Raw genomic sequence first — 10802 nt, 5'->3', positions numbered from 1 at the left:
TCTCTCTCTCTTTCTGTGTGTGTGTGTGTGTGTGTGTGTATGTGTGTGTGTGTGTATGTGTGGTGTGTATGTGTATTGGCAAGAAGATAACTTATGGGTTTGGTCCTCTTTTACCCATGTGGGATCTAGAGAATTGAATCGAGATTGTCAGACTTTGTGACAAATGTCTTTATCCACCAAGCTACCTTGCAGGTCCCAACCTTCTACTTCTGACATACTTTAGCATTTGCCAGACTCCCTTGCAGCTCTATGTGAGCAGGAAGGTGTAGTGGCAGGAATACCAGGTGAAGCTCCTGTGATCCTTTCACATCCTACTAGAGGTTGTCAATGGCTCCATTACCATTGCCATAGTTCTGGTTAAAACTATACAGTGTGCTATGAAACTGGTTGCCATGACAACCTCTCTTCTAATATGGCTGCAGGGTAATCATGGTATTCCCAGAGAGAAAAACAACACCTGACCTCAGGACAGTAACTTTTTTTTTCATACTGGGATTTATAACTGAAGCCCTGAGAGATGAGTCAGATGGTTTTAGGGGCTCAGACTACTGGTATGGAGCAAGATGATGAAATTCATGGTTGTGAACATGTGAAGGGAGAAGAAGCACATTGCTTCTCAGAGGGAAGATGAAGGGCAAGGCCATGGGGAGTGAAGAGAACGGATGTGAGCAGGAGTGTTGGAGAAAAGCACCCAGGAGAGCACCCAAGGAAAGCTCTCTTCTGCAGTTGCTATTTTCTCAGTTAAATCCAGTGGATACAGGAATGGAAGGGGGTGGGCAACTTGCTAAGAGTGAAGTGTGAATTACTCATTGTAGAGTAGAGGTGTGAACTGCCTGGCAGGAGTGATAAGTAGTTGTGGGCCCCTTGAAAGTGAATCCCTCAGATTTAAACAGAGATAAGTCTTACTAGATGCCTGAATTTGTTTTGGCCACTTTTAGCTACATGGTATATCACACTGAGGTGGATCCTTTCAGGGCTGGGTTTTTTCTTTTTCCTTTTTTCTTGGATATTTTCTTTATTTACATTTCAAATGTTATCCCCTTTCCCAATCCCCTCCCCCCAAGAAACCTCCTACCCCTCCCCTACTTCTATGAGGGTGTTCCCATTCCTACCTCCCTGCTCTCAAATTGCTCTGCACTGGGGCATGGAGCTTTTACAGGACCAAGAGCCTCTCTTCCCATTGATGACTGACAAGGTCATCCTCTGCTACATATGCAGATGGAGCCATGGATCTCCATGTGTACTCCTTGGTTGGTGGCTTAGTTCCTGGGAGCTCTGGGGTGTCTGGTTGGTTGATATCATTGCTCTTCTTATGGGGTTGCAAACCCCTTCAGTTCCTTCAGTCTTTTCTCTAAGTCCTCCACTGGGGACCCCATTGGGGAGCCTGTGCTCAGTCCAATGGTTGTCTGTGAGCATCTGCCTCTGTATTTGTCAGGCTCTGGAAGACCCTCTCAGGAGACAGCTATATCAGGGTCCTGTCAGTATGCACTTGTTGGCATCCACAATAGTGTCTGGGTTTGGTGACTATATATGGGATGGGTCCCAGGTAGGGCAGTCTTTGGATGGCCTTTCCTTCAGTCTCTGCTCCACACTTTGTCTCTGTATCTCCTCCTGTGAGTATTTTGTTCCCTCTTTTAAGAAGGACGGAAGCACCGACACTTTGGTCTTCCTTCTTCTTGAGCTTCATGTGGTCAGTGAATTGTATCTTGGGTATTCCAAGAATTTGGGCTAACATCCACTTATCAGTGAGTGCCTACCATGTGTGATTTTTTTGTGACTGGGTTGCCTCACTCATGATGATATTTTCTAGTTCCATCCATTCGCATAGGAATTTCATGAATTCATTGTTTTTAATAGCTGAGAGAAGGCTCAGCAGTTAAGAGCACTTGATGCTTTTCCAGAGGTCCTGGGTTCAATTTCCAGCACCCACATGGTGGCTTATGACCATCTATAAAGGGATCTGATACTGTTTCTGACATGACATGAAGATGTACATACAGTAGAACACTCACTCACACGTTAAATAAAAAATAAATGTAAAAAAATATTGCAAGAGGGCTGGGTTTTCTAATAGTTGATGGTGACTAAAGACATGGGTGTGATGCAAAAGGGTCATTTGTGACCAGTAAGAAGTTTCAGCAATAGACTTTGGATGGTAATGAGAAAGTTAGGGGATAAGGGCTGGGAAGTTGAAACTTCAACCTACCTTGTGATGTTATCATCACTCACAGAAGCCAATAAGCAGACTTAAGAGTCAACTACCCTTTATTCAGAAAGCCAACAATCTGAAAGACTTCGCTTTTGGGGATCAAGGATGGATGCTGAGGGAGATTGTCCTTCTAGGTAAATATTTATCCGGATAATTATTAACACCGTAGAAAGATGGCATAATAGGACCTCTAAGAAGAGTTCAAGACAGACAGATAGACAGAGAGGCACTGGGGCTCTGATGGGAGATCAGGTCCATGAGGCTCAATAAGAGTCTCTTATTTAGGTATCAGAGAACTGGGAAGGTTTCGGGCTACAGAGGGGGTGAGTTGCCACAGCTTAAGTCTGCAGCCAGGCTAACCATAATTCCTGGGTGGCAGAGGAACAGGAGGGGTCCTGCATTCTGGAGAAAGAATATGCAACTTTGTTTAACTCCAAGGTTATAGAAAGTGACAGACATCAAACTGAGGTATATCCATTATATTTGTAGCCTTCTAATATTTTGGAGTCTGTGGCCCTGATTCTGTAAACTTCTTTGGGGAAGTGAGAATGGCGTCTGCTAGTCTGGAGTTCTAGAGAGTCTTATGGAGGTTGATTCTTGGTAGGGAGCTTGCCATGCTGTTTACCACAGCAATAAGAAAGGGGCCACTGCAGGTAGGTGTGGTTTTATTAGCTCTTAGCCCCCAAACCTTACAGTGGAAATTTTCGTAGAGCTATTTTTTTCCAACTCATCTTTGACCATCTGATTACATAGGGAGGGGAAACGAAGACAGTCAATTATCCCAAAGGTTAGTGTCGCCCCTGCGGTCAGATGATCTGTCTTGTCTCTGAGATCTATGGTGTTGGCAGTTTTCTCTTTGCGTAGTGGGAATTTTTACATATACTAAGAACACTAATCTTTCATTTCTCCTGAGTTATATTTTGTATGACATCTAAATTAAAGGTTACCTCAGGACTAGGAAACTGCTGACAACATATTCATGCCAGGCTACTTACAGTGTGCTGTGTATATGTATTCTTCTCTGCAATATGAAGTGCACATGTGGGACTGTAATGGAGAATATAACGTACGCCTCTCTGTCTCCTATCAAAGTGATAGCAGAGTTGAAGATTTTCATGTGGTCAAAGAGCCTTCGGTATTGGAGGAGAGGAGTCAACAAGAGAGAATGCTGATTAGTTATAGCTGTCAGCTTGACACACCCTAGACTCACCTGGGAAGAGAATTTTAATGAGTAATAATCTAGGTCAGGTGAACCTGTGGCATATTTATGGGGAATTTAACTGTTGATTGATGTGGGAAGACCCAGTCCACTATGGATGGCACCATTCCCTAGGCAGGTGATACAGAACTGAGTAAGAGAAGAGAAAGCTAGTGTGAAGAACAAAGCAAGCAAGGAGACATTTATTCTCTGTGTTCATGCCTGTGATATGACCAACTGCATGAGTTTATGTTTTGTCTTTCCCAAAATGATGAATTCTGCCTGGAGTTCTAAGCCAAATAAATGCTTCCACCCCAGAGTTGCCTTTTGTTGTGGCATTTTATGACTGGCAACAGAAATGAAACTACAACCGTGACAATATGATTGAGGACAGGGATTATGTAAGGTAAAATATGAAGGGGTGACAAAAGGGGCCATGAGGCTTCCTTCCACCCACATATCAATCATGGGTTCCACATTGTGATCTATGATTCTGGTCCACAAGCTATTATCAACACTAATACGCAACTTTCTCTTTAAAGGGAATAAAAGATAATTTATTCTGGTGTTAAATTCGAGTGACCATGGCTTGGGAGCGTAGATTGAGTTCACCCTCAATTACCAGACTCCAGCATGGTACCAGTATCATGAAATTTTTATTGTAACAGAGCAGCGAGAATCATAAATTAAGACACTTCTCAAATACATTGGTGGAAACAGCAGGTGGGCAAGTTATACTAAGCCATAGAAATCTCTGCTATAGGTCTCAGACGCTACCTGATGATATTTTGGGTTGGTAGATGCTAGGTTTCTGTTTGCATATTCCAAAGAACTTACCTAATAGTTATAAAGATGTTAGGTCAGACCCAGAAGTGGGCAAGGAATGGCTATTAAAGAGTCTAGAGAGAATTCAAGATAAATTGTTATTAGACTCTAGACTTTAACATTCTGGCCTTTCCACAACCACTAAAGTTTTAATCAGTTCTGCAAGGCAGGTCTTGCACAGGTTCAATGGAAAGCACTGGTTTTGTGAGGAAGGGAACTTTTGGGTTTATTCCCACTATAACTGGACACTTTCCTCACCCACACCTATATCCAAGCTACTTCCTAAGCCAGTTACTAGTTTATTTCAAGTGTGTGTATGTATGTGATTGTGCATATTCATGTGTATGCAGGTGTATGTGTATCTGGGTGCATGTACACTTACACATGTTTGTATGTATGTGTATGTGGTGTGTGTAGTATGTATGTGTATGTGGTGTGTGTGTGTGTGTGTGTGTGTGTGTGTAGGCTTAAGAAGAACCTACTATGTCAGGTGATATCCACCTTGGGTTTTTTGTTTGTTTCTTTTTGTTGTTTATTTATTTATTTAGCACTAGGAATCTGCTTGTCTCTGTCTTCCCAGCTCTGGGATTACAAGCTTGTATCATCATGGCTGATTTTTTTTTCCTTTTTATTTCTTCTTCTCTCATATATTATATTCCAACTGCAGTTTCCCCTCCTTTCCCCAAGTCTCTCCCTAGCACTTCCCCTTTCTCCCAATCCACACCCCCTTCAACTCCCCTCAGAAAAGAACAGGTCCTCCAGGGACATCAACTAAATATAGCATAACAAACTACAATAAGGCCATGCACATATTCTCATATCAAAGCCGAGTAAGGCAACCCAGTAGGAGGAAAAGGGTCCCAAAGCAGGCAAAAGAATCAGAAAAAGCCTTTTTTTCCACTGTTAGGAATCCCACAAGAACATCTAGCTACACAGTCATAACACATATGCAGAGGACCTAGGTCAGACCCACACAGGCTCCCTGATCCCTATGAGCCCACTTGGAAATTCTGGTCAGTTGATTCTGAGGCCATGTTCCTGTGGTATGTCCTTGATCTCTTTGGCTCCTTCAATCCTTCCTCCCTGTCCTTCTCAGGACTCCTGAGCTCTGATTAACACTTATCTGTAGAACTCTGCATCTTCTCCCATCAGTTGCTGAATGAAGTCTCTCTGTTGACAATTATGTTAGGTTCTGGTCCCAGCACATCCTGTAGGCATGGCAAACTGTAGGTCAGAAGTCTTGTGGCTGGATTGGTGTCTCTTGAGGCCTTGCCTGGTACAGTTCAGGTTCCCTGTCCCCCGTTCTTGGATTAGGACTATACCCTAGTGTCATCCTTGTAGATTCCATGGAGCTCCTGTTGCACTTGGTTTCTATGTTGCTCCTGAAATGCCCCCCAATTCCAGTAGGCTCTCACAGTATTCTCTCCCTCCTTCCCCTCCCACAGGATCCCTTCTTTTCCCATCCTCATCTGTCACTTGTCCACCCTTAAAATCTAGTCTCTTTCCCCTTCCCAGGAAGATCCTTGTTTCCTCCTTTAAGCTATCTGTGTTATTTAGCCTCTCTGGGTCTCTAGACTGTAGCATAATTGTCTTTTACCTTATAGCTAATATCTACCTGTAAGTGAGTACACACCATGTTTTTCTTTCTGGGTCTCACTCAGGATGATTTTTTTTTCTAGTTCTGTTCATTTGCAAGCAAATTTTATTATGTTAAAACTGACTAATACTCCATTGTGTAAATGTACCAAAGTCTTTTAGTCCATTCATTGGTTGAGGGACATCTACATTGTTTCCAGTTTCTGGCTATTATGAACCAAGCTGCAATGACTATGGCTGAGCAAATACCCTTCTGGTAGGATAATGTGCCCTTTGGGAATGTGCCCAGAAGTGGTATATATAGCTGGGTCTAGAGGTAGATAATTCCCAATTTTCTGAAAAGCCACCATATTGATTTCCAGAGTGGCTGTACTAGCTTGCACTCTCACCAGCAATGGAGGCGTGTTCCCCTTGCTCCACATCCTCAACAACATGAGCTGTCACTTGTGTTAGTGATCTTAGCCCTTCTGACAGGTAACAGAATCTCAGAGTCGTTTTGATTTTTCATTTTCCTGGAGACTAAAAACGTTGAACATTTCTTTGTTTCTCAGCCATTTGAGATTTCTCTGATAAGAATTCTGTTTAGATCTGTATACCATCTTTTAATTCTATTATTTGGTTTGTTCATGTCTACTTTGTTGGGTTCTTTATATATTTTTGATATTAGTTCTCTATCAGATATGGAGTTAGTTGGTGAAAATCTTTTCTGTGGGCTGCCATGTTTTCCTATTGGTGGTGTCCTTACCCTTACAGAAGCTTTTCAGTTTCATGAGGTTCCATTTATTAATTGTTGATCGCAGTGCCTGAACTATTGATATTCTGTTCAGATAGTTGTCTCCTGTGACAATGTGTAGAGATAATTTGTTGTGCACTGTGTAAAAGTACTCACCTGTTAATAAAAAAGGCATTTGGCCAATGAGCTGAAGCAAGATTAGAAGGTGGAATATCTGACAGAGAGAGAGAGAGAGAGAGAGAGAGAGAGAGAGAGAGAGAGTGAATTCTGGGAGACAGACACATGAAAGCTGAGCAGAGGTAACCAGCAGGTAGCAGAACTTAGTTTATAATAAACAAAATATAAAGTTATGAGCCAGACAGAGAACATGCAAAAGTATGGCTTAGGCATTTGTAAATATATTTAAGTCTCATAGTCATTATTCTGAGAGTTTGTGGCTGGGAGGAAAAACACAGCTTACAGTTGGCATGGACAACACTAATGCCTTCAAGGTTATTCCTCACTTTCTCTTCTATTAGATTCATTCTTGTTGGTTTTATGTTGATGCTTATGATCCACTTGGGATTGATCTCTGCAGGGTGATAGATATGGATCTATTTGCATCCCTCTATATGCAGACATTCAGTTAGACAACCATCAAAGATTGAAAATGCTGTCTTTTTTCCACTGTATATTTCTGGCTTCTTTTATTGTTCAGGATTGGTTTAGCTGTCCTGTTTTTTTTTTCCCCATATGTATTTGAGTATTGTTCTTTCAAGGTCTGTGAAGTATTGTGTTGTAATTTTGATGGGGTTCGTCTGAATCTGAAGATTCCTTTCAGTAAGATGGCCGTGTTTATTATGTTGATCCTACTGACCCATGAGCATGGAAGATCCTTCCATCTTCTGATGTCTGCTTAAATTTTTTTTTATCAAAGATTTGAAATTTCACTTACTTGATTATAGTTACCCCAAGATATTTTATATTATTTGAGACTATTGTGAAAGGTATTGGTTTCCCTAATTTCTTCTTCAGTTTGTCACATTTGTATGTAGTAGGGCTACAGTTTTTTTTTTTTTTTTTTACTTAATCTTGTATCCAGCCAGCTACTTCTCCGAAAGTTTTTATCAACTGTAAAAGATCCTTGATAGAATTTTTAGGGTCACGTATGTATACTATCATACGATGTGTGAATACCAATACTTAGATATCTTCCTTTCCAATTTGTATTCCCTTGATCTCCTTTAGTTGTCTTATTGCTCTAGCTAGAACTTCAAGTATTTTACTGAATAGGTATGGAGAGAGTGGACAGCCTTGTTTTGTTCCTAATTAAAAGAAATGCTAAATTTCTCTTCAATTAATTTGATGTTGGCTATAGGCTTGCTGTAAATTCACTTTAGGAATGTTCCTTGTATCCCTTATCTCCAAGCCTTTAAATATGAATGGGTGTTGGATTTTGTCAAAGGCTTTTTTAAGCATGTAATGAGATGATTGTGTGTGTGTGTTTTTTTTTTTTCTTTCAGTTTGTTTATATGGTGGATTACATTTACTGGTTTTCATGAATGGAAAATATTCCGGCATCTCTTGGTGAATCCTACTTAAGGTGGGTGATCTCTTTGATGTGTTCTTGGATTTTGTTTCCAAGTATTTTGTTGAGTATTTCTGTATATGTTCATGAGGGATATTGATCTGCAATTCTCTGTCTTTGTGGAATCAAGGTGATTGTGGCCTCATAAAATGAATTTAGCAATGTTCCTTCTGTTTCTCTTTTTGGAATAATGTGAGGATTATTGGCATTAGCTCTCCTTTGAAAGTCTGGTAGAATTCTGTGCTAAAACGATCTGTCCCTGAGACTTTTAATAACTGCTTTTATTTCCTTGGGTATCTATTGAGAGAAGTGTCCATTTCTTTTAGATTTGTGTGTGTGTGTGTGTGTGTGTGTGTGTGTGTGTGTGTGTGTAGAACAGGTTTTTGATTTTCTTGGTGTCTGTTGTTATGTCTCCCTTTTCATTTCTGATTTAGTTAATTTGGATATTCTATGTCTTTTAGTTAGTTTGGATAAGAGTTTGTCTATCTTGTTGATTTTCTCAAAGAATCAATTTTTAGTTTCATTGATTATGTGTAGTTTTCCTTTTTCTATTTTATTGGTTTCATCTGTCAGTTTGATTATTTCCTGCCATTGATTCCTCTTAGGTGTGTACGCTTCTTTTTCTTCAAGAGGTTTCAGATGTGTTATTAAGTTGCTAGCATGAGATCTAATTTTTTTACATGGCACTTAGTGCTATAAACTTTCCTCTTAGCACTTCTTTCATTATGTCCCATAGGATTGGTTATGTTGTGCATTCATTTTCATTGAATTCTGGAAAGTCCTTAACTTTCTTCTTTATTTCTGCCTTGACCCAATAGTTATTCAGTATAGAGTTGTTCGGTTTGCATGAGTTTATAGTTTTGTTTTTTCTGACATTATTGAAATCTAGCTTCAATCTAAGGAGCTGACAGGATGTAGGGTGTTAATTCAACTTTCTTGTATCCATTGAGACTTGCTTTGTGACTAAGTATATGGTCAATTTTGGAGAATGTTCCATGAGGTACTGAGAAGGAATGATATTTTGTGTTCGGGTGAAGTTTTCTACATATATCTGTTAGGCCCATTTGAGTCATAATGTCTGCTAGCTTCATTATTTGTCTATTTAGTTTATGTCTGGGTGACCTTTCCATTGGTGAGAGTGGGGTGTTGAAGTCTCCCACTATCAATGTGTGAGGGTCGATGAATGATTCAGGCTTTAATAATGTTTCTTATACAGATGTGGTTCCCCTGCATTTGAGGCATAGATATTCAGAATTGAGACATCGTCTTGATGGATTTTTCCTTTGTTGAATATGAACTGTCTTTCCCCATTTCTTTTGATTAATTTTGGTCTGAGTCTATTTTGTTAAATATTAGAATAGCTACACTAACTTGCTTCTTGAGACCACTTGGAAAACCTTTTTCCAACTCTTTACTCTGAGGTACTCTCTCTATCTTTGATGTTGAGGTGTGTTTACTGTATGCAGCAGTAGGATGGATCTTGTTTTTGCATCCATTCTGTTATCTCTGTCTTTTTATTGGAGAACTGAGTCCACTGACATTGTGAGATATTAATGACCAATAGTTGTGAATTCCTGTTGTTGTTCAGTGTTTGTGTTTGTGTGTGTGTGTGTGTATTTTCCGTCTTTGGGTTATGCTGGTATGAAGTTATTTATTGCTTGTGTTTTCATAGGTGTAGTTAACCTCCTCTGATTGAAACTTTTCCTCTAGTATCTTCTGTAGAGCTGGATTTGTAGATTGATATTATTTAAATTTGACTTTATTGTCTTCTTTTCTCTGTTTATGGTGGTTGAAATTTCTGTTGGGTATAGTAGTTTGGGCTGGCATCTATGGTCTCTTAGGGTTTGCAGCATATCTGTTCAGGCCCTACTGGCTTTTAGAGTCTCCATTGAGAAGCTGGGTATAATTCGAATAGGTCTACCTTTATATGCTATGTGGCCTTTTTCTTTTACATTCTTTAATGTTATTTCTTTGTTCTCTTAGTTTAGTTATTTGATTACTATGTGGTAAGGGAACTTTCTTTTCTGGTCCAATCTATTTGGTGTTCTGTAAACTTCTTGTACCTTTATGGGCATATCTTTCTTTAGGTTAAGGAAATTTTCTTCTATGATTTTTTTCCCCCGAGACAGGGTTTCTCTGTCTAGCTCTGGCTGTCCTGGAGCTCACTTTGTAGACCAGGCTGGACTCAAACTCAGAAATCCACCTGTCTCTGCCTCCTGAGTGCTGGGATTAAAGGTATGTGCCTCCACGCCCGGCTTCTTCTATGATTTTAATTGAAAGTATTTGCTGGGCCTTTGAGAGGGCAATCTTCTAACTCTGTTATTCTTAGGTTTGGTGTTTTCACACTGTCCCACATTTCCTGAATGTTTTGTGTTGAAAACTTTTTAAATTTAACATTGTCTTTGACTGATGTATCTATTTCTTCTATCGTGTCTTCAATACTGGAGATGTTCTCTTCCATCTCTAGCTAATTATGATTTTGGTTTGCTTACCTACATTTCCCTCTTTTGTCTTTTCTTTTTTTTTAATATATTTTATTACATATTTTCCTCAATTACATTTCCAATGCTATCCCAAAAGTCCCCCATACCGTCCCCCACTTCCCTACCCACCCATTCCCATTCTTTTGGCCCTGGCATTCCCCTATATTGGGGCCTATAAAGTTTGCAAGTCC

The sequence above is a fragment of the Mus caroli genome, chromosome 1 (assembly GCF_900094665.2).
Source record: "Mus caroli chromosome 1, CAROLI_EIJ_v1.1, whole genome shotgun sequence".
NCBI classification, from domain to species: Eukaryota; Metazoa; Chordata; class Mammalia; order Rodentia; family Muridae; genus Mus; species Mus caroli.
Note: the sequence above shows the minus strand (reverse complement) of the source record.